At 39.5% G+C, this 24,450-nt stretch overlaps 1 long non-coding RNA gene across 1 annotated transcript in view; it reads left to right on the top strand.

Moving 5' to 3' along the window:
* The first annotated feature begins 404 nt into the window (after nucleotides 1–404).
* Nucleotides 405–24,450, top strand: part of LOC116795245 — a 59,374-nt gene continuing 35,328 nt past the window's right edge. Inside the window, exons 1-2 of the long non-coding RNA XR_004359999.1 lie at nucleotides 405–572; nucleotides 665–813. This is a non-coding gene — a long non-coding RNA (uncharacterized LOC116795245). The remainder of the gene's footprint in view (nucleotides 573–664; nucleotides 814–24,450) is intronic.

The raw sequence follows: 24,450 nt of genomic DNA, 5'->3' as shown, positions 1-24,450 counted from the left end.
ATAATCCCTTTTTACATATAAGAAATTAAAGATTTGTCAAACGATTAGGAATCAGAACAGCACGCTAGGCTGGCTTGTTTCTAGTTTTGATTTGTTACAACTAAAGCTGTGGGAATAACTTTTTTTTCTGGTTCCTCAGTTGAATGGGAAGATCAGAAATCAAAAGTACATTGTTTCCAGTTCACTTAAATTAAAGGCCCTTATATTTTTTCCATAAATTACTGTGCAAATGAACTTCTGAAGGTAATTTTTCTAGAAAAATAGTTTCAATATCACTCTAAAAAATATGTTTTCCTTTACATAATTTCCTCAAATGAATGCAGATTCTTCAATAATTCAGTGAACCTAACTTTATTTATTTCATTCTATTCTATTTCAGAAGGTGAAGATTAGTCCTTTTGGCTGAAAGTTGGTGTTCAATAGATGTAGCAGCATCATGGAACTGCACCTTCAGTTTCTCCATTTAAGAGAAAAAAATGCATTATTTAAAATCTGAGATTCCTTTTATGAATCTTATTTGTAGACTGAATGGTTTTTGCTCAATCTAACCCAAGAACAGACTCTATTTAAAGGTAAGAAATTACAGATGTAAACTATGACCTGAGCAGTTGGGGTTCACCTCTTTATGTGCCTTCATTGATATTTGCTGTAGTCGTGTTCTCAGAGAGCCCTTGTTGGTTTGGTGCTGCCATTTGGGTGAATTCCTAGAGAAAATGAAGATCCTAGAAGTCACAGCTTTTATATCAAGGGGAAAGGATGGCTGGAATCCACTGCCCCTCAGTGCCCCTGGCCTTGAGCCTGACAGGTCTGAGGGTAAGAGCAGGACCATTCCCATGTCTTCTCCATGGAAAGGAGTTGGTCTTTTGAGCACAAATTCCATGCCTGGCACTTTCAAAATTTGCTGCTACATTAAAATAACCCTCTGCACTGAGTACACATTGTGCACTTATGTAAATGAAGATAAAATGGAAAGTAAAATAACTTGGTAATGTTTGGATACCACAGAAATTTATGGGCTGCACAGCCTCACCAGAAGCATGTTATCTTTTCCTCTGGGCAAAATAATGTGCTTAAGCTTCTAGTTAATAATTTTTAATCCCTTCAGTCTACTCAGCAAGGGAGGAGAACATGTTTTTAGCAGAATAGAGCTGTTAACCAGCTCAGATTGCATGTTACACCTGACCACCAATTGCTTGGCAAAAGGAGCATATGTAACATGTCTTAGCCTGCTGGGTCTATACAACTTTCTCCCTCTTCCCTGCATTTTCCAGGGAAAAGAACGTTATGTTGGTGAGGAGACCACTGGAAGAGCCTGTTCTGTTTTCTGAACTGATCTTAATTGGGTTTTTTTTCACAAAAGGGAGAAGTCACTGAGCAGAAAATCAGTCAGTGGAAACTTCTGAGACATTTCTGAAAGTGTAAATCTTCCTTGACTGCCTGGCTTGGTTTTAAAGACATGTAAATTTTCAGCTTATCCAGGCGTCTTACAGAAAACCTAGTTCCTGAAGTTTCTTTTTTCTCCCAATGTTTCCATCCACATCCTATTTACAAAGTAGATTTAGTACTAACCTTCAAGAGCATTGTGGACAAACAGTAGTATTGTTGTTTGTGCTCATTCTAACAGAGTAACAAAGAAACCAATTTCACCTGTGCAGGCAGAAGTGAATTTTGCAATCCAAAGCCTGAGGGCACCTCTGATTAACCCTGGAGGGTGGGGCTGGCTGGGGAAGCAGGACTAAATTGGGCTGGTGAAAGAAAAGGGGGTGGAAAAGGGGCTCTTTCTCTTTTTTTCTCCCTCCCATTCCCAGTCACTGCCCCCTGTACACTCAGACCCCTTCTTCAGTGCCAAAAGCTGCCCTCCAGGTTCTGCAGGAATCTGGTGCAATGAAGTGGGGCACAGTCCCTTCCCAGAGCTGTTTTGGTGTCAGCAGTCTGCTGTTTTAGCAGATACCACTGACAGCCATTCCTGGCAGGAGCCTGGTACCTACACTGTACATGATGAGGAGCTGGCAAACCTAGGGCAGAAAAACAAGTTGGCAGGGAGAGGTTTTGCTGGAGCCTGCCATGGCAAGGCTGCTTCTAATTCTCAAGGCAAGGAGGGGGAGAACAAGCAGTTCCTTAATAACACAGTTTTACAGCAGTGATTCCACACCAAGCTGGCAATGTTTTCACAGTATAAAGGGTTTGGGATGATCCTTGTGAAAACAGAAATATGAGTGCCATCATTTCATCTAAATGCCTCATCAAAAGCTAAAAGATTTTAAAATCTTAAATAGAAGGCAGAGTTGGGTTTATTTGTCACTGGGATTTTAAATGAGGATTCATCCCACTGCTTTTTAACTCCACCGTGAGTGTGACCAGCTGCATTTCATCCCGTGATTAGGTTCAAGTGGCACCTGGATCCAGCAATTAACTCTTCATTCCATGCCCCTGGGCACATGATACACGTGTAAGGAAAACAGAGGAGGCGGAAATGAAAAGAGTGTCCTGCAAAGAGAGCTTGAAAATGTGGTGAAAAGGAGCTCTGGAAAGATCTAATGAAAAGCCTAAGACAAATATCTACCTGATAAAGAGCATGGTGGCTCTGCTGACAGCAGGGCCTGGGTGGAGCAGGGCTTTTCCCGGGATGGTCTGTGCCTGCCATCAAATATTCCCTTCCAGCTCAGCTTCAGGGGGAGTTGATGTGAGGGCCAACTAAACTGCACCCAGAGCTTGGAAAAGACTTTGAGGTATAGTCATTTTTTTTTTTTTTTAATACACTTTCACTTCGCTGTGGTTGGTGTTTTTGCTCTTGTCTTTTGATTATGTGCATGATTAAGCATCTAAATGCTTGTTGTCTTTGTGGGGTTTTTTTGTTCCGTTTGAAGTTTATTTTGTTTGTTTGGTCTGATTTCCATTTGTGCCAAGTGAAAATTAATACTTATATGCTTGTAAATAACTCAGTTAAGATTTAAAACCAAAAAATGGAAGGGTTTTGTATCCATGTCCATCCAGCTCCTTGAGGAAACCTTGTTTTTATATTATAAATTCCCAGTGTTTTCTTGTAATTTGGAAGTTCAATACAGTAAAGTTGACTGCCCAGAAATCATGAAGCATAGTTTGGCAGAATCAGTCACTTCCAGTTACTGTTAAAAGGTGTATCTTTGCAGAAGAAACTGGTAATTGCTGTTAAATTTAAAAGAAAAAATAGGATGAACTATGTAGTTTGTTTTTTTGTTTTAATCCAGCCTTATTATATTTGTTCCTGTCTATGTTTTCAAGTCTTCATTGCTGCGACTGAAAGAGTAACAGGAGCAGAAATTATGCCTAAATTGGATTGTCTTTCTAGGACAACTAATAATTAAATCTCCTGCAGCCTGTGCTGTTTACAGGCATTGGAAGTAATTGTTAGGTTTGAAAGAAATACACTAATTTTGAAAATGTTTGCAAATGTCTCAGACATAATGGAGATAAAAGCCAGAAAGAGGTTATTGCTCTAGACAACATAACCCTGGCATTTCATTTAGCTCCACAAACTGTTTGGATTGTTGTCTGAGGAAGGCTTCTGTTCATCACTTTTAATTTGATTTCACTGTAAGAGAACACTGGCATTTTAGATGGTTTTGTGGATTGCTGTTGGCAAGGTTATGAACTTGGTTACCACCCTTATCTTAAATGAGAATTTTTTAGAAGAAATGTTTCTCAAAGTTCTTCCTTCCCTTGGCGTCCAGAACTATTTGATATAAGTGGAATTTTTCCTTCTTTGTATTTTTTCCTTAAGTTATATCTTCTGGCTTGTTCCATGAGCTTTCCTTACTCAACTGGTGGTCTGGCTATTCACAGTTCTTGTCTGTCTGTATCTGTTCTTCTGAAAACAATGAAATTCTCACTGTGAAAAAGTTTCTATTTGAAGTGGGATGGCAGCATTCCTCTTCAGTGTCTGTTCTCTGTGTTCCAGCATGGCTTGTCTCTGGCTGGAGTTCTGCATGTCTCCAAGGATATTACTGATCCACTTTGGAAAAGAATGGAAAATCTGTTTTACAACCGTTTTAAGTCTTTTAAACTGATTTTGTCCAAAATGAGTCCAGTCCTTCCAAATTTAAATTCTTGTCTTGAAAGAAAATATTTTTGTTTTCCACTCTGATAGGAAAAAACTACAAATAAAAATCCCTATAAGGATTAACAGTGATGTTCTTAATTAGTTTTGAATGAAATAAGATTTTGTTTTTCTTGCATAGTACTGGAATTAGTAGCAGGATTATTTTTTTCCCCACTTGGAAAAGAGAGATATGTCGGTAACATTTTGTCTAGTACTTTAAATTTAGCAAAATTACAGTAAGTACTAAAGAATCTGTCCAAGTGGGTTATTTAACCTTGGTCTGGTTACCCAACCCTTTTGTCATTTATTATCCAGTTATATACTTTCAGTGTTATTCTACTTCCTTCCAGCCCAGTCTAAGCCAACTTCATTGCATCTCTTTTCAAAGCACAACATTTTTTGTATGTGTTCTAGTGTGACTAAAATTTTTAGCTTTTTTTTCTGTTTGGTTGAGGAACATTCTTCTTTTTTTCTTCTTCTTTTTCTTTTTTTTTTTTTTTTTCTGGCTATGAAAGCCTTGTAGATTGGATCTTAACCCTGAAGGAAAATATTCCAGATCCATCGTCCCAAGTATACCTGTCACTGGTTTTGCTTTATCTTAGAAATAAATGCCTTGGAGGATGAAAAGGCATCAAAATAATTCTTGAATTGTGAAAGTACAGTGATCTGTATTGGCTAATGATCCATCCCCCAGTGTGTGGTAGGAATCTGCTCTTTCCCTTTCAGTCTTGGAACATGGAACTCACTTTACTTTGGGGCAATTGCTGCATAGTCTTTTATTTAAATGCACATATATAGGAGTGCCTTGACAAGTATTTCTGTTTCCTAATATCAGTACTTAATTTTTTCAAAATAATGTTCCCTCTTCACCTTTAGGTAGAGATAGAGATCTCTTTATTTACAATAACTTCTACTGATTGGTCTTAATTACTTTTTGAAATTATTCCCACGAATCACTGAGGTCTAGATTTTTGGAAAGTGTAGTCCAGCAGACTCTGTGCGTTCTGATTCCTTCTTTACATGCACAAGTTCTTAGATGTTCTTCCCTCTAGTCTATATAGGGAATAAAATAGATAAAGATTCACATGAGTTGATAGGAGGCTGGATTTCTTCTGCATGAATGAGGAAGTAGAGACTGAGCTACTGGAATGCTGGCCCTGCTGCAGTCCCTGGAGTTCACCCTGATTTCACCATGGCAAGGGTTTCTCTGTGTCCTAAGGGAACTTTGCATGTTACATCCTGGGACATGTTCTGCAATGTTCAGTCTTTGTAGCTGAGTCTGGACACGTTGGCTGTCCCTAATTAGAGTAATCTAGGAAATTTAAGCAGCTGAGCTTAAAAGTTAGCCTTGAATGTGGATGTTGTATACAGATAATAAATCTCTTGTTATTTAGATACTTGCCAAGAGTGATGCTGGCTGAAATTGTTTGAAGAATATATTCTCTTAAGACCATAGAATTTCTTTTCTTTCTTTCTTTTCTTTTTTTTTTTTTTAATATTTTTCCCAAAATGGAAATTATTGCACATACTCTTCTGTAAAGCAAACCTCCATCTCTTGTCATTTCTGTCTCTCTCTTCAGGAAAAAGACATAAGATGGCAATCATTCTGTAGAATGGTCAGCATGTGGAGTAAAGAAAAATAACTCTTGCCTATATAAGAGAGAAAAATTACTTTTCTCTTTGTGAGGCAATAGTAATAGTTCTGTCCTTTTGCCCTGAGTGGCAGAAGGTGACAGTGAAAGTAGAGTATTGTTCTAGTAATAATGGAACTTTTTTTTAGCCCAAGAAGTAAAGAGGGCTAAGTGTCACATGTATTTTTTTTTTCCAGGAGAGACAATCTTTTAAACAAACCTTTGTTTTTTCTTATTTTTATTACCATACATATTTCAGGGAAAAACTAGGAAAAATTCTGATGTATAGCTGTAGTTCAAGTTGTATTTGATTTCTGGATTAAATATCTAATTTACCATATAAAAAATATTAAGAATTTGAGTTTCACGGGAAAGAAAAAGAAATGCCATGGTTTTCAGATCAGAGCATTCACTAGGTGACATAAAGGCACCTGAAGAACACAATGGAAATTTCATATTTAGAAAGTGCCTTGCCATGTTGGTGATGAACCCTGTGGTTTCAGTCCCTTGGTCCTTCAGTTACCATCCAAGAAGAATTGCTTGATGCCTGTTGACAAGTTGTACTCGTGTAGCCTTCATATTTTATGTTGAGCTGCTCACAAACTATTTTAATGTTATTTAACTCATCCTAATTATTCTCTTTGGGTGGTGGCAGTAACCTGTAGTCTCTTCTCTGTAATACCAACTTAACTGAGACAAGTACACATCCAGCAGTAACAGAGCTACCACACTTCCTTAATATTCCTCTGTGAATATTCCGCTTTAAATGGTGAGAGTTCAGGAAATTCTTATCCCTCCCCAAGGTGAATGTGTACTGTGTAATGCTTGGTTCATACTCTGGAGATTTGGGTCCTATCCTGCCCTGTGTCACTGCAGTTGTGTAAATGTGGATAAGCCCTTTGCCTCCCTCAGTTTTTGCACTGTTTGGCTGGACAGCCTGAGCCAGGGGTTACTGTTTAACGTGTGGCTTTGCAGTGTGTGTGTATAGACTTCCTTCAGTCTTGAAGGAGCAGATTAAGTCCCATCTATTTAGAAAAAAAGTTCAAGAATGTATTTTATGCCGTTAGTTGGAGCAGCTGGGGTGTGTGTAGGGTGTTAACTGAGGTGATGTGTTCACTTCAGCTTGGAAGGCCAAGACTTCAGCCAGTCCTTCCAACTGAATCAAGAACTTTCCATGGGAGATCAAGCTCTGCACACCAGCTATTTGCTGGCTATAGGGATGGCTGAGGATTGTGTTTGCAAATTGCAGCCCAAGACAGGGTAGAAAATGTGGCAAAGAACTGATGTTATTTATTGTTTATCTTGCTTGGTGATAATGGAGAAAATAATCTAAAATCTGTGGTTAAAAAAAAGAGCAGTAACAGCATTATTTTTTCACTCTTGAATATGCTACATTCTACAGTACAGAAAGCAATTAATATTTCATAACAGTGTGGAATTGGATCATGCAGGTGTCATCAAATGCAATAATTAAACCTCAGCAAAGTAGTTCAAACATGCTGTTACTGGTGTGACCAGTTAGTGCTGAGACAGATGGAGGAGAGAGGCTGACTGGGGAGCCCGTAGGCAACTGGGGTTAAAAGACCAATGTCAGCAGCATCTTAACTAGCTGGGGAAAGGCTTTGTGCCCAACATGCTGCTTCTTGTGCTTTAATAACTACTCATCACCTGAGACTTCTCCTTTTGACAACCAAGTGTGTGTAAAGGTGATAAAAATGTTATTCGGAGCTCATACTTCAGCAACAATTTGGGAGGCTTCTCCTCATGTTTTAAGAGACTGTTTATACAGTAATAGCCAGATCACGTGAGTTCCAGAGGAACAGTATGGACCCCTTGTGCAAGAACTTTGGGTTTATAAGAAATAGTTTGACTTTCATTCCCCTCTGATTGGGAATATCCAAGAACAGTTATTCTAGAAAGCCAGACAACGAATTCAAAAGATTAAAAACCCAAATAAGACAAAATTCAGCTTTATTAGAGTCTGTCTTATCTTAAAATCAGTGGCAACATTTGTGTCTGAAGAGAGTATGTGTGATTGCTGAGCTGTGATTCTGGACTTTGGATATAGGAGACAGGCAAAGATAATATTGGAACACTTAAGATTCAAATGATACTGAATATCGGGGACTCCCTTTAAGAATTGCTCAACCATCAGCTCTAGACATGAAGGACTTACCTCTACTCTCTAAAGACTTATTTAATTTTAATTTTATTGTATACAGTCTTCTAGGATGACCCTTTAAATGAATTCTTATTAACTTGGCTAGAAAGTGGGAAAATAAAAGCAAAGAAACACCCTCAAAACAAAAAAAAAATCTCAAAATTAAGTGGCTGCTGGGTAGGGGATGGTAAACCAAAAAGATTGCTTCTAAATTGGCAAGGGAATTTATATGTTATGCCAGATATTTGTATCTGCTCTGGTGAGATGAGTTATGATTAGGAGAGTGGAAGATGAGAGCCTTAGGACAGACTGGAATATGGAGAGCAAGGCAGCTGGGAATTTTGGAGGATTTCTGTTCCAGGTATAAGGTGTTGTCTCTAAAAGGCAAGTGAAGACTCCCAGGTGAGGGAGGTAGCAAACATCTGGGAGAGCCTTGCACTCCAAATGGGCAGAATTAGAGACCTGGTTCAAGGTGGCCACTGGGAAGTTCCTCTGAGCCTCTGCAGAATTGCTGTTCCCTTATGTGACAAAATGCCATCACCTGTTTTGTGACACCAGGAGAAAATCCTTCCTGCATGTAAGTAACAACTGGATTTAGATCTGTAATGTGTGAGTGCATCAGTGTGGTTTCTTTGGAAAATACCTGGGCCAGTTGAGCTCTCACTGGAGATGCAGTTCAGGGAGAGCTGATGTGAAACTGCAAAAATGTTGCTATGGAAGAGCTGGAATCAAAGATACTTGTGATACAGCACAATTTGGATTATGATATTTTAAGTAGCTTGGAAATGTTTAAATCAAATACTTGGATTTTTTTATTTATTTGTTTTTTAAAAAATACTGGCTTGGTAAAGCAAAAATTGTACCAATTCCAGTACACTTTCGCTAATGATCAGTTGTGTATCTGTCAGAAATTTGATTGTTTTATAGGGTGCTAAAAATCATAGATTTTTTCAGTTTTTGTGACTTCTTGACCAGAATACTGTAAATATTCCATAATCCTGTTTCTGAAATGGAAATGAAAGAGCCAATAACCCCTGTGAAGTGAAGGGCCACGGGACCTGCTGGTTCCCTGCCGTGCAGTTCAAGGGCTGATAAAGGTGCTAGGCCTGGCACCTCTAGGATGAAGTGGGGATGCTGGCATTTTGTGCTCCCTGATAACACTTGCCCTGCCTTTAAGAGGATTTTATGGAATGTCCTTATCTTTACTGGAGCAGCTGAGGCTGTTGTCAGAATTGGGACCAGCACATGCAGTTCCTTTGAGTCAGACCAATTGTCTGTCTAGTTTTGTTTTGGAAATAAAGGTGCTATTTAAAATACTTGCATTTTTTTTAAGCTGTATTTCTCAGCTGGATTTTTTCACTTGAATGTGTGTTGATGATGCTGCTGGTGTAGATTTTTTTTCATAATGAAATTTACTCAGCATTCCTGGCTACTAAGATAGTATTTTGCTTCTAAAGCTAATGGGATTTCCTCAAGGCACCAACCAACCAATGCCACCTTCTTATTCTCAAGACAAAATAAAAGAGACAAAGTATAGATATTCTGGCATAAGTGCAAAAATATTGCTAAATAGATCCCAGTAGACCTTGCTTTGTGTTATGGCAGCAACCTGGTGCATGACTTGCTGTGATTACTGAAGCTTCACAAGAACAGTGTGTGCTCTTACCTGTTTTATTAATTATGATGTTTTCCAGCTGCTGCTTTTGACCTGTTTAAAGTACCTCTTTAATCATCTGCAACACTGCTCCTTTTTATAAAGTAACAAAACCCTATGAGCTGTTCTTTGGATGAAATTTAGCCATGTTACATGTGTAGCTGACAGGCCAAGACCTCAGCCTGGAATACATCAATAAACATCTTTTCCTTGCATCACTTTCTCATAAACCCTATCCTTGTGTAAGTACATGTTTCAGTTGGGACAGTTATCTCCATAAGTAACATTGGTTTCACGTGACACTCACGGGACCTAAAGAAGCAAACAGACAGTTTTTTTGGGTTCAGGTCCCTTAGAACTGAAATACAGGGGGGTCAACTTTAAACCATGAGATTAAACAACTGTTTTCCATTTGTGGTGGTGTATACAACTGAGTCATGGGTAGTTAATTCAATGACTTCTGGAAAAATCACAGTACAACAGTATTTTGGCTGTGCAAATGTAATTACGTAGGTGTAATATGTTGTGGGGTTTTTTTCCCGGTTCTTGCCATGAACGTTAGTCTGTGTTATACTTTGGGCTAGGCTGCTGGCTTTATATGTGGTTGGTTCATGCTTTCTTTACTGTACATAATATGTAATCCAGTATTTATTAAAGTTTTATGTGCTATGGCATCTTTCCACACTCCAAGCTTCACTTGTGGTAGTTGTTAAGGATAAAATATAATTGTACAGTAAAATAATTGTGATTTGAGACAGAAATGGGATGGTCTGGTGGCTTTTCCCCCCCACACCTTTCAACCACTCAAGCTGCTGGGACCATTTGTCCATTCCTTGCAAATCCAACTTTTCTGTGTATTTTCTGCTGTTATCACTCATGGCAAAGGAATTCTTCTTGTTTCTACCTTAATATTGCTTTGCCTTTTAGAGCTTTTACACTTGTCCCTTAGCAATAAGTGAAGATGGCAACTATCCTGTTTTCTCACATCTCCTTTGCGAGGTGATTTTTTTTTTTCCATATGCACAGAGAAATAAAGCAACAAACCAGCTTCAAAAAGGAAGTTTATCTATGTTGAGTCTTATCCAAGTACTCTCGTTGCCATCAATGTAAGAATTTCCAAGCTCATTTTCTTCACTGGTAAAATGCCATTCACTTTCCTCTGGAAAGACAAAGGTGAATGATAGAAGTGAATCAGAGGAGGTAGAGATGAGAAATAGGATTAAAAACAACAAAGCAAGGGGCAGTATGTGGCTAGAATTATCTTGGGCTTAATGTTGTGACTCAGTGATAAAATGTGAGTTGACTATTGCCCTCCCTCTAGAACTGAGGACAAAGATCAAAGAAGACCCCCTACATGTACACGGAAAAGCCCAGAGGGCTTACAGGGTATTGCCAAGGTGGATCCTCCAGGGAGTAATGAAGTTGGAATTGCTTTAGCCACAGTTGAAAGGTTAATGTTTTTGTGATTAATGATACGACAGCAGATAAACTACTCTGCTCATTTCTCAGTGTTGGGTGTTTTATTGTCTGAATTGGCCAACCAGTACAATTTCTTTTTGTTTACTGACAAATGCAGAACTGTCTGGATCCCTGTTGACAGTGCTTAGGCCTGGCCTTGGTGTATGTTTAAAAAAACAAACAAACAAACAAAAACAACAAAACACCAAATACACAAAAAACCCAAACAAACAAAACCAACCTGCAAATTGCAGAACTGTGTAATGAAAAGCAGAAAAATACTAATGTCCTACCTAATTTTGAAAGGGTAAAAATTTACTGGGATATGCACAGGGTAATCTGTGTTAAAGGAAGAACAGTTAAAGGCAATAAACTTACTTTGTAAAACTCAGAATTTATTTGCTAAAGTTGCATTCTAAGATCTGGAACCTCTTATCAGTCAGTGACCCATTTCTCTAGCAGATCACCAATTCTGTGTGTTAGACCTCCTGCCTGTAGAACTGATTTTCTTTGTTCTGGTGGCACTTACCCAGTTTGCAGCCCCAATCCCAACAGGGTGAACACCGCAACCAATTGCTCCCAAACCAGCAGGATTAGCACAGGCCAGTGTCTTGTTGAGTTTTACTCCCACCATTTCCACACCGGCTGCATTATTGGCATTACCTGGATCTCTGGCCTCTCATTATCAAATGCTTTTCACTTCACTGACCAAAACCCCTCCTGTTTTCTTTGCTCACCCACAGATTTTCCCCACTGTATCCACAAATCCCTCTGAGTTCCCAAACCAGCAGGTGGGCAAGAAGCACTAGCTGCTCTGCTCCATTCCCCTCTGACCTGCACATACTGAAGTGTTCTCCTTCATGCAAAGACCACACCCATTTCTGGCACCTATGCTCATAAATTGGTTTCTGCAAACCTTTAGAAACAAATTTTTAAAAAAATCTTTACCACTATCTTTAAGTTGGCCAAAAAATCCAAGGTTGTTTGCGGGTGGTACATATGGACAGCAGGACTGGGTATACATTTTGAAGAGCAGCCTCAAGTTTCTTTCATTCTTTTATATACAAACTTTACAACAGTGGCTGGGAATGAGTTGCCTTTAACAAAGAATGTTATCAGTGTTGTGGTTGTTTTGAGTTCACAATGTGGTGTTTCACCATTTGCCTTCCCTGTGTTCCATCTTCAGCTCTGAGATTCCCTGCTATGTTCTCTACCATTATCTGTTTATTCCCTTCTTTACTCACATAAAGGAATATCCCCAATTTCTTTGGCCTGCCAGGAGGGTTGTGCAAACTGATGAGGCATCTGAGAGGTGGCAGTGGCTTTGTGAAGTGCATTTCACTGTGGCTTTGTGTGCTGTTCATTGTTTCCATCTGGGAAGTAAGAAAGGAGTCCCGGGAATAAACTGATAGTAAAGTTTAGCGTAAGTGACTCTCTCAAAGCATGGGACACTTAACTTTTCTCCATGATATATAAACACAGCTATCTGGAGTAGTTTATCTGCCAAGCTAAGCTAAAAGATTTTTTTAATAGAAGTTTTTGTTTTGCTTTAGTGTTTTGGTGCTGATGAGTGATACAGAAAGTTTCCATTAACAGGTATGTGCAACACCATAGTGCTAAATTACCCTGGTACTGTCATGTCCCCGAATGAAGAAACATTTGTATTAGCAGTGCTTTTAGCAGTGTTTTTTGGCACAGTAACCATCCAAATCTTACTAATTTCCTGTGTTACATACCAGCACTAACCCTTTAAGTTCTGATTACCTAACCACAGCTACTCACTTCATGCAGAGCAAACACTGTTAGTTTAGGAACCGAAGTGTAATAAAAACAAACCTGTTAAACTAATGACTTTTCTGTAGATTGGTCTCAGCAAGTCACTGACCTGATGAATATAAACATTTTAAATGGACTGATGAGTAAAGAGTTTGGCTTCTAGACGAGTTAAGAATTTGGAAACAGCAACACATTAACATGTTAGTAAAGAAATCCTCTAAATTTGTTATCAGAAAGTGAACTTGAGTAATTTTTATTTATGAAGTAATCTAACACACCTATGGTTTCTGCTTTCATGTAGCACCTTTCTCTACTTATGCACTGTGCCCTTTTGCCCTGGAAACTCAGATAAAAAGGTCAAGAAAAGAAAAAAATGCTTTAGAGGTTTTCTGTGTGTGATTGCAATTAAATTTTTCCATTGTTAGTGCAAAAGAAAAGAGGGAGAGTGAATCCACAATACAATTTTCATCCCTGGTGTGTGCCATAACCCTGTCCTCATTATAAAAAATGGAATATACCGTTCTCTCTATGCCCAGATTATAAATCACTACTTGCATGTGGCCCAGAACATCTGTGTTTGTCCATCCTGGCAGACCCTTGTGCTGAAACAATATTCTTACCTGTACATGGAACAGCAGGAACATCCTCCCTCTCTAAAAGGACAATAAGCCACTGCTTTTAAAAAAATAGCATCTGTTATGTAAAGGAAAGGTTAAGAGGTGATCAGTCATTTCTTATTCTTAAAATAGTTGAATACCCTGTGTTTTGAAAGAATTTGGTGATTATTTACCTATAAAGAACTATGCTTGGGCAGTCTAAGGTCTCATGCAGTGGAGGGCTCCCTGTTTTAATTGGCTCTCATTGGTTCTCTGAAATGCAAAAGCAGCAATGGTATGATTGCATTTCAAGGATCTCTTGTATATATTTTTTTTATTTAAATCTAATCCCTCTTTAGAAATCACAGAACCCTAAAAACATTTAGGCTGGAAGGGATTTGTGGAGGTTATCCAGGCCTTGATCTTCCTGCTCAAAGCAGGGCCATCTTGTAAGTTAAATCAGGTTACTTGGGACCATGTCCAGTTGTATTTCAAAAATCCGAGGGTGGAGATTCCAGTCCCTCCGAGCAACTTTAATCGGTTTAATTCTGATTTTTTTTTTTTCCGTTTAGCCAATCAAAATTTCCCTTACTGCAACCTTTATCATGTCCTTTCACCGTGGGCCTCTAAAGAAGAGTTCAGCTCCAGCTTCTCTGTATCCACCCACCTTAGGCACTGAAGGCTGGTGGTTTCTCCTCAGCCTTGTTTCCCAGGCTGACCAAAGCCATTTCTTGGTCTTTTTACTCCGTGTGCTCCAATCCTCTCACTGTGTTAGTGGCCTCTGCTACACTGGTTTGTTCATCTTTGTCTTGTAATGAGTGTTCCAAGACTGGACACGCTATTCCAGGACCAGATGCAGCCTCACTTGTGCCAGGCAGAGGGGAGCAGTTGTTTCCCAAGAGTTCCTACTCTGCGTGTCCTGCTGCAGTTATCCTTTGCCACTGTGCCAGGGTTCCCTGCTGCCTCCTGCTCCTCTGGGATCCAAAAATCCTCCTCAGAGCTGCTACTCAGTTCGGTTCCCAGCCTCTCTTTAAGTTCATGTAGTTGAGGCCTTGTTCCAAAATCCCCTCTCAGTGCTGAAAATTCCTTTTCAGCACTGTTGCATCTTACTGAAATCAGTTTTGTAGTAGTGCAGGTCAGCTTTTTGGGAAAGGCTGCTTGAAAGAGATATTGCCTGTGTGTTAATCAGGGCCAAATACTCAATAAGCACGTGGTGTCATTGGTGGCAAAGTAGCCAAATCAACAGATGTCATGTGGAGATTTAATCTGTACATTCCCTGCTCAGCTTGTGGATTTGGGTTTATGTTCTGGTCTGTCTTGGTGCTTGGATGTTTTCTTGGCACAATTGTTTTACTTTCAAGTCTCTGATTAATCTAAGTCATCTTTACACTTATGCCTTTTTCTCAAACGTGGGCAAAGAGGCTTTTTCTAGTTGAGGTGGGGTTTGCGGGGGGTTTAGTGCAAAGGACACATAGATTAGCATGAGTTTAGTTTTTCTTAATTTTATTATGCTGTATTATGAGTATAAAAGCACCAGTAATAATAGTAAAATAGAAGCAAATGTTATTAATACCTTATTACATTTTACAAATGAAAATATGTTTTTATTAACAGAGTCCAGACTCTGTGCATTAAGTATTTCCAAAGCAGTTTGACACTTAAACAGCAAGCAGATCACTGCAAAAAATGCACACAAGAAATGAGGGCTTCAAGAATGACTCTTTTTTATGTGATAAATAGCTTTTCAGCCTGATACACACCTAGTGTATCTTCAATCCATCCTTAGCTAATTAACAAATAAAAGTACCCACCAATTAGGAGTTATACCCTACATAGGTTTTGTCATTTGTCATATCAGCATTCCCATTTTGGCTGGAATAACTCTGGTCCAGCAGTGTGAAATAACCTTCCCAAGGTTTTCCAGAAGCCCAGTGGTAGAAGTTTGTTGCCACAGGACTGGACAATGTAGAGTCTGAGCTTCTGCTGTACAATTAAATAATGGTTATGCAATGTGCAGTCCTGAGTGTTGTGATATAGTTGATGTTAAAGGCATAAAAGTGTTGATTGCATTCACTGTTCATCTCTTTAGAAGAGATGAAGCAATTAGTATCCTAATGTAAGAACTTCAAAATATCGTGAAAAAAATACTGATTTTTAAATATAAGCCAGCAGAATATTTGAAGAAGCTGAAGAGTGGGTGAAATCCTCTGACCATATTTTTCATTATTTAAAACCAAATAAAACCCAAGCACCAAATACAAAACCCTACAAAGCAAAGCCCCTCTGATTTTTTCCATTTACTCCCAAAATGCAGTTCTCTGTCTAGCAAGAAGTTCAGTTTTCAGCAAAAATCCTTTGCTGGTTTTGGACTGAGTTTATTTATATTTGTCTTATACATGTTTATCCTTGGGGTGGGCCCATCAGGGATGAGAATTCCGGACTTTGTGGAACAAAATGCATTTCATAACTGGACAAAGCAAAGCCAGGGAGAGAAGGCGCTGCTCACATGCGATTTTAAGCTCCCCAGTACACGTTTGTCCAAAGCCCTCGTGATCTTTAATGCATTTATCATCTTTAATGTTAAACCCTCCATTCTGAGGCCATAAAGATGTGTATAAGTGAAATGAGTACGTTGAATTATTCAGGGGATTTGATCACTGTGGGCTTCCTGCCTAAAAGGGGAGTTGAGTTTGTGTATTCGTTAGCCAACATGAAATTCTTTCAGCAGAATAATTTTGGTAAACTACGGGTGCATTTTATGCAATTTTCATGGTGAAATCCTTTAGAATCAATGAGAGATAGTGAATAGTCATTGTTTTTATATGGGAATTACTATATACAGGTGCCAAGAATGTTGTATTGCACAATTTCTACACGGCTCATCACATAAGCCATTCAGTCACTACACTCAGGGAAGTAGAAATCCATTAAGAAAAAGGGGGTAGTGGTGTTATATTTTGGCTCAGCTTTTAAGGAGATTAAACACTTGAAATCCTACACATTAATTTGTAATTGTTCCACATCCATCCTGCACATTATGTCTGCATTTTGAAGCATTCTGAAAGGTCTATAGCCAGTTTTTTGGTTTAAATTGTGAGCAGCAGCTCTGCTGTTCCAACTTGTAGGTGTACAGAGTGTGAACTGTTCAGTTCTGTTTTCAGGCTTCATTATGGACAAACTGTTTGATGACTGACTGTTTCACACAGGATGATTTAGACCTGGGATGTTGTTTTTTCAGTGCAGTGTGTCAGTCATGAGCAACTTCAGAATTTATGTCAACAACTCTCCTGCCTTACAGTGGTAAAATGGTGGAACGGTGAGGAATTAGGGAGGACAGGACAGTTATGCAAGTCTAGTAGGTTCCCTATTAAACAGGTATCTAGGAGTGATTTAAAAAGTCTACATATAGAGAATGAAGGGTTGCATTCAGAAAAGCGGAGAAAAAAAGTCTAAGAATTGTTTGATTAGATATTTTAAGTACCTTTTGGTCTTGAAGACTGTGAAAAAAAGGAAATTCATTAGCAAGCATTCTTGTCTGGAACATTCAACTTCTCCTCAAGCTTGCAGAAGTCTTTAGTGTGTTAATACACAGTTCCAGGAATGCTGAAAAATAAGGATCAGTGGTGGCCTTAATGGTGAAGAGGTCAGCAATTACAGTCTGTAAAGCAGACAGAGAAGAAAGTCTAAGCCAAAGGAGGTCTGTCAGCTGTTATTATTGGCATGAAATTGTTGAAGGCTTAACTGAGAGTGCTCAAAATACTTCTTGGTTCAGTATGTTTCCAAATTAATCCAAACCTTGGTAATCAAGGTAATGGCTAGGGGAGGGATTTATTACAGGTGTTCCCCCCCCCCTTTTTTTCCCCTCCTTCGTCTTTTTACGATCAGAATAATATTTCATATGGAATTTACTTACAGAGCTGAAAAACAGTATCAAGCAAGGTGTTCTGCTGCTTTTTGAGGTTTGGGTTGAAAATGGAGTGTTGAGGGAGAGCTGAGAATTCAGGAAAGGGGTTTAGAGCTCCAAAATATAAATATATACATTACACTGCTGTCAGATTTTATAATTTTCTTTTTCCATTCGTTCTATATCACCTTCATTTCAGGAGGCCCAGAAAACTCCCTTGTCTCTGTCCACTCTGACTGGCTGAAGGGATGAAATACTACCCAGGGGCCAGATGATACAATTTAAAATCTCTTCCTGCATTCAGTAGAGAACACAACAGGAATGGACGTGTCCTTGGTGCTAAAGCAATGCAATGTGTCTCAAGAGCCCTCAGTTTGGTTTCCAGTTTGGGCTCCAAGCAAGTAGATCACTTCTTCTCTGTGCCACAGTTTTGTATGTGTATAAGGAGTAATTACAGTCTAGAGGAAGGCAATGGCAACAAAGGCAAGACAGGTCTTTTATGAATTTATAATACTCCTTGGAATGCAGCTTCAGTCCCCTCTGTGATAGCTGAGCAATGATGGCATAAGGTAATAACCATGTAAATGGTTGGTTTTGCTGGCTCACATATCATGGATTTGCAGGGCAAAAATTATGAGCTTTCAGCATCTGATGCAGAATTTAATATTTCTTCTTGTCTATGTCCCCACAGAGGGGTTCAGTGTGGGCCTGGAGCATAGAGGTGTGTTAGGACTGGAATTCCCTGACCTTCCTGTGACTTCCCAGGGAGAGAAACAGCTGCCTTTCCCTTCCTTACTGCTATGCTTGGCCAGCTGCTAATGCTGCCTAATTGGAACAACTGCTTGCTAGATTTAATTAACCTAGGGAAACAAGGATAGGCAGGCCAGTGAAAGAAAAGTTGAGAAATGGCATTTACTTCTTTTCTCTCTCTTAACCAGCCATGGACGCTACAGATATCATTGCATCCTTCTGAAAGGGAATTTGGAGTTGTGAAATAGTACAAGTCTAACTCAAATGTCAAACCTGTGTGGCATTAGTGCAGCACAGTGGCTCAGAAAGTAAAGGGATGTGTGAATAAGGTGCAGGAACCAAATCATTGCAAATAAGTTACTGGGTGTAGTGGTCTCTATTGTTACTGTCGGCTTGCTGACTTTCCCCACAGTATCATGATAAAAATGTGACTCAAAGTAGTTGTTTTGTTTTTTTTTTCTCGGGGAAGGAAAGAGTAAGTGACCTTGCACTGTTGCAGACCTGCTGATATGCAATGCTGTGCTTTTTGTGTTAGATTACATGATAAATTTGTCAATTTGTATTGGAATTTTACTATGCCAAAAATACAGCCTAGGCAGAAAACTGCGTGTTTCAAATCTGGCTTTGTGATCTTATTTACATTAACTTGTGCTCATGAGTAATCTCTCTGAAGTCAATGTTATGAATCCAGTCATAATGAAATTATTTGTTGTTTATTTTTTCTCATCTGGTAATTATGCTTTGCTATCTGATTCTGTTATGACCCTCCAAGCAAAAGACTCAAGAACAGAAATAAATTCTTTTTAGCTTCTGCACTGGAGCCAGTTCTGAAGAAATTAAAAGTTCTTGTATCCTATCCTTAAAAGCAACACACAGCGTGGCAAGGAGCGTTCATGTGGTGTTATGAAGGTTGCACAATGAGGAGGGAACGATTCCTGATCTCCTGGTTTCAATCAGTAGAGTTTTTCTGCTCAGCAGCAGATATGGACTTGTCCATACAGCTCCAAACGGCTTCTGTGGGAATTGCACGCTCGTATCTGAACGGCAAACGAGGTTTTCTCTCTTCAGTGCACTCACCCCCTGGGAGTGGCCGCTGTCCCTTTCCTGACCCCTCTGGAATTGTCCCCTCGGGGGGTTGCGGGTGCCGTTCGGGGGAGGCCGCGAGGTGGCGCTGCGGGGTCGCGTTATCCCTGGATTAGGCGCGGGAATGGGTCGGGATCAGACAGTGGGGATGGATTAAACCACAGATTGTTGTCTTGCTTACATACAGGTTCTCTTTCATAAGTAGATTTCTTTTCTGCCGTTCCGGTACTGACAGTTGCACCCCGTCTTGGGGGATATCTTTCTTTTATCAGATCTGCTGATTTACCGCAGGAGTTCTGATCGCTCGGGTCCAGCAGAGCTGCCTCTTTGTTTGAGGTCAGGTCACCTTAGACGGCAAGGTCACCCTACATGTTGAAAAGGGTGGAACCTCTGTGAAAGCTAAACCCAGACTATAAAAAGCTGTACTGAGCTGACATGTAAATCCTGGTCTAAACTCTTGTGAAGTCACCCGTTGGTTTAACTGAGTTTGGGTAGTTCCTTGATCATGTGGCAGCTGTTGGGATGTGTGCTCACAAAAGGCAAAAAAACTCCAAAACCTTGGCTTTGTATCACTTTACCAGCCCTGAATATTTCCAGGGCTTGCCTCCCATAAATTTTTGCCTGGTAAAATACAGAGTTGTCACAGTGTGTTCTCCCAGAAAGCTCTAGTTCTGTTTTGCATTAAGTTTTGTTTTTCTTTTCTTTTGAGTTTGTCAACTTTGATCAATATTGATGGTGATGTTAAAACTGAGGGAACTGTTGCTGCAGGTGCACTTCTATTTTTAATCACACTTGACTTCTGCCTCAGTGCACCTTCCTGGCAGGCAGGGGGTCATTTTCAGGAGACACTGATGGTTTACCTGGGAGTCCTTCCCACGGCCATGGAGCGGCAGCTGAAGGCTGCTCTGTTCCAGAGCACTGGAGGGAATTGCTCGGTGACAGGCAGAGTTTAACATGTTCAAACTGCCTGAAGGGATGAGCTGACTCTAAAGAACTGCAAAAGTCCCAAAACTCAATAAGCAAACAGGGCCTGGCCCCAAGCCTACATTGCAGAGAGGCTGCGTGACCTGTCGAGGACGGGTGTGCAAGGATGCAGCCTGGGAATTCCTGTTTTGTACAAAAGGACAAAATCAGGAAGGCACACATCCAATGGGAATAGCCAGAGGGCACACACATATTGCAAAAACTCTAGGTAACATCGTGAAAATATGGGAAAAAACCAACTGGCTGCTTTCCTGGACACCTGGCAGCCAGCTATTCTGAAAGGTGGGAACTCCTTTAACGAATATTGGGGTTTGTGTGTGTTAAAAGGTCTGCATTTGAGGAGGATTTGTCAGTGGCCACTTGCAAGTTTTATTTGCCACAGAGGCTGCTCAGTGCTCTGCACATCCAGACCCTGTGACATGGCCACGTTCATTCGCTGTAGAAATCCATCAGAGAGAGAAGAATATTCCAGGGAAGGACTAGGCCTGAAAAAAGTAAGCAAGAGGGTTTGTTATGAAAATGAAGGGAGGGGGATTTAAAAATAATATCAGAATGCTCTGGAAACACATTTCCCAGAGCAACAACTTCCTCAAGGCCCTGCCCCCAGCTGGGGGGGGGCAGTTTCTGGGATGCACAGCAAGGCTTCTCTAGGTACTTCTTACAGGTATGGATTGCCAAAGGGAAAACAGTAGAAATATTCCCAGCACTGGCATCATTTAGAGCATTTACCTTCAAAGAAAATATTTATTCAGTTGTCAGAAATCTCACGATCTGAGCAGAATGAAAAAAAAAAAAAAAGGGCGGGAAAAAAAATTTCAGGCAAATATACTGTGACTATTTCATTAGTGAAGAATTTCTCTTGAAAGAGAACTTTTTAAAGAAAAAAGTGAGGAAAAATCAGAATATAAACATGAGAAAAGATAATGCAGTTAACAGGCTTGGACAAAAGAAGGCTGAATTAAAGATAATAAGCTTGTAGAAAATTCCTATTCCAGACCTGCCCCACCACAAAAAAAGATAATCTTTTCTAAAAGCCAGATATGAGACCCAAGAATGGAGAAGCAACTGTTAGGACTTGGTTGGAATTATAGCTGATTTTTTTTTTTTATGTTTATAATTGCTATCCTTACAAAAGGTTGAGGCACAGATTAAAAAAAAAAATTATTTAAGCTAAACACAATTAAAGCCAACTAATTTTCCGCTTCCTCTCTACCACTAAATTCTACTGAAGAATCTATAGAAGCACAATCTGATTTCATATTCTCAAAATACTTTTGTGGCTTCTCCAGTTCTTGGATGACGGTCCAGAAGGTAGAGAAAATTCTGATGGATGCTGTATAGACAATACTACATTTTTGGTTGAGGTGAGGCGAGTCTGTTCAGGGCTTCTCAGAGACATTGAACTGCTTGAATTACCTAGCACCAATTCTGACTTTTTACAGTTTTAATCAAATTTCCCTGCTGTTTCTCCTTGAATCTGTATGTCATTGTGTCCATAATTCATAAATATTTGCACAACATAAACCTATTTTCTCTAAATGCAAAGAAGGCCCTGGATTTCATTATGTAACAAATGTTGCCTTAGGTTATGTGTAGTCCTTGAAAGTGACTGTAACGTATTCCAAGCTTTTAATATTCCTGTGTAATGTTTCTTTTTATTATACTCTTTTTTGTTTGTCTGAAGTGGGAGAGATTATCTGTACTCTAACATAAGCCTCCGGAATATCCAAGTCTACAAAGGTTATGGGACTGAGCCCTGTTTTTTCCACAGAATAAATAACTTTTGAACAAAAGGCTTCACTATGTTGTTAGGCAGATTCCCTTCCTTTCCTTTCACTGCCATTAAGCTGAAATGGATAATGTTACCTTCAGTAGTCAGAGAGAGGCAGCAGCTCGAGGTGTAGCCAAAAGTATCAGAATTAAGAAAATAGGAATTCTTCAGTTAGCCAAGGAAATTATTTTCCCATAGCAGTGGGAATAGCAGCTCTCACAGAGAAACTGCTCCCAAACCTTTGGCAAAATGAGGATTCTGAAAGCAGTTACAGAGCACTTTCCAACAGCAACATGACTCAGGGTTTCTGTAAGGATGGAAGGGCTGTTTAAATGTGGCAGCCTGATAAAAGGGCTTTTGGGGTTTGATCTCCCAATAAATTTAGTTGTGAAGTCCTTGAGAGTTTGTTGAGGTCCATTGGTAAAAATAATTGGGATGGAGCCTACAGGACAGTGTTCTTTTTATTGTTCTATAATAATTTTCTGACCCTAATTTCCTGCTTGCTCATTTGGTTTGAAATGGACCAGTTCATGAGAAAAGCCTTCCCCATAAGGCATAAATTCTGTGTAGGGGAGAATTCTTTGTAGATATTTGTTCTGTGAATTGGAATAATAAGGCTCCTATGGATTTTAAAGCTACTTTGTCCAGTGGCTGCAAGTTTGAAACTTTTCTTTTGTTACTGTCCATTTTTCAGTTAATCCCACTGTGCAATTTCAGCTCATCTATCTGCTCTTTTTCCTTTGGCAAAAGTGCACACACCCACCATGGACTCATGTTACTGGCATGTGTGGACTTTAATTGGAGCTCTAAATGAATGGTTTTACAGCACGCCATGAATGTTTTTGACATGTTTCATAAATGTATTTAGAGATCACAGCACAGATGATTCTTGGTCTTGAATCAATGAGCTGTAGAACATGCTGTTCTTCACAGATGTCCTCACTTCTTGACACTCCCAGTTACATAAACTGTGTTTTTCGAATGATTGGATATTGTATATATTAAAAAAAAAAAAAAACAGTTCTACCTGCAGCTGCTTTTGGGACACAGCAGGTTTTTAAGGCTCCCTTTAGAGGCTCTGTTGGGGAACCTCAATGCACTGCCTTATTTATGATGTTAATGTTGTAGTAACGTTGGCTTCATGGTAGGGACTTTTCACAACTTCCAGCTGCTTAACAGCACAAGGAATTTGTGCTCCCAGGTTCTTTAGCTGCTTTTGAATATCCCATCACATGTGTGAAGCATAGATACTTGCTTGGACCATCATTTGGATTAAATGGACATCTTAGTGCAGAAGAAGACAAAAAATGCAGACAATTTCTGGAATTGAATTACATTAAAAACATTCACAAAGATCTGCTAATATAGATGGATATCTCAAATGGAAAAGATTTTTGGACCTGAGTAAAGATTGCTCAGTAAAAATTGTTATTGAACTATGAATTTTCTCGAAGAGAATTTAGTTTTCAGATTCTGATCTGAAGCCCATTGAAACAAAAGGAATTTGGACTCAGCAGGGTCTAATGCTCGGGGTAGTTTCTGAGAACCTTCCTTTCACTGAGTAACACAGGTAGTCTCAATGAGGTCTGTAAAATTAGTCATTTAATGCCTCTAGGGCTACAGTAATGAAAAACATCCTGACAAAGTAAACTAAATGTTCTTCTCCGTGGTGCCAAATAATAAGACAAGAAGCAACGGGCAGATATTGATGCCCAGGAAGTTCCACCTGGATATGAGGAACAACTTCTTTACTGTGCCCTGGAAGAGATTGCCCAGAGAGGGTGTGGAGCCTCCATCACTGGGGATATTCCAGAGCTGTCTGGACACAATCCTGTGCCATGTGCTCTGGGATTGACCCTGCTTGAGCAGGGAGATGGGACCAACCTCACCCATTCTGTAAATAAAATAATAATTGTATCTTTGTGATTAATGAAGCCTATGCTTGGATATAATCTTCTGGAGGGAATTTTCTAAAACATCTGTTTCTGCAAAATTAGTCACAGCCAGTCAAAACACTTCAGAACCAAATACTGGAAAATAAGTTTTATTTTGCATTCATCCACACATGAGTGCTTTTCTCAGTGCATGTGTTTGTCAGTGATTCTCAGTAGACTAATTTGAAGTCAGATGCCAAGTATGAAAGAACAAGACCTTGCATTTTGCATATTCTGCAACATCAGGCATTGGAAAAGTAACAAAACTCTTTTCAAGAAACTTGTAAAATTGTTATATGACTTGGTACTTTTCCATCATTACACTGTATTGCATCTAGTCTATTGTAAGTGTTCTTGCTACTTGCTTTTTTAATGAATGCACTTTGCAGTTCGAGCTAGGGTTAATCTTTGGATTTTAGCAGGGGCAGGGATTGTTACAAACACAGGTCATTTTGGTTCATAAGTGTTGGCAGCTGCATCTACCATTTTATGTATATTTAAATACATTTTCTGGTAAGAGTTGTTTGTGTAGATATAAGGGTGGGAAGTGCATCTATACCTTGTAACCTTATCAGCCTTCCAGAGTTCAGTGGAAATCAAGTCCTGGAATTCTCATTCCACATTCTGATGAGGACAAAGCTGTTGAGGGGTTCTCCTGTGTCCTGTTAGA

The sequence above is a fragment of the Chiroxiphia lanceolata genome, chromosome 17 (assembly GCF_009829145.1).
Source record: "Chiroxiphia lanceolata isolate bChiLan1 chromosome 17, bChiLan1.pri, whole genome shotgun sequence".
Lineage (NCBI taxonomy): Eukaryota > Metazoa > Chordata > Aves > Passeriformes > Pipridae > Chiroxiphia > Chiroxiphia lanceolata.
Note: the sequence above shows the minus strand (reverse complement) of the source record. Positions and strands in the feature narration are given on the sequence as shown.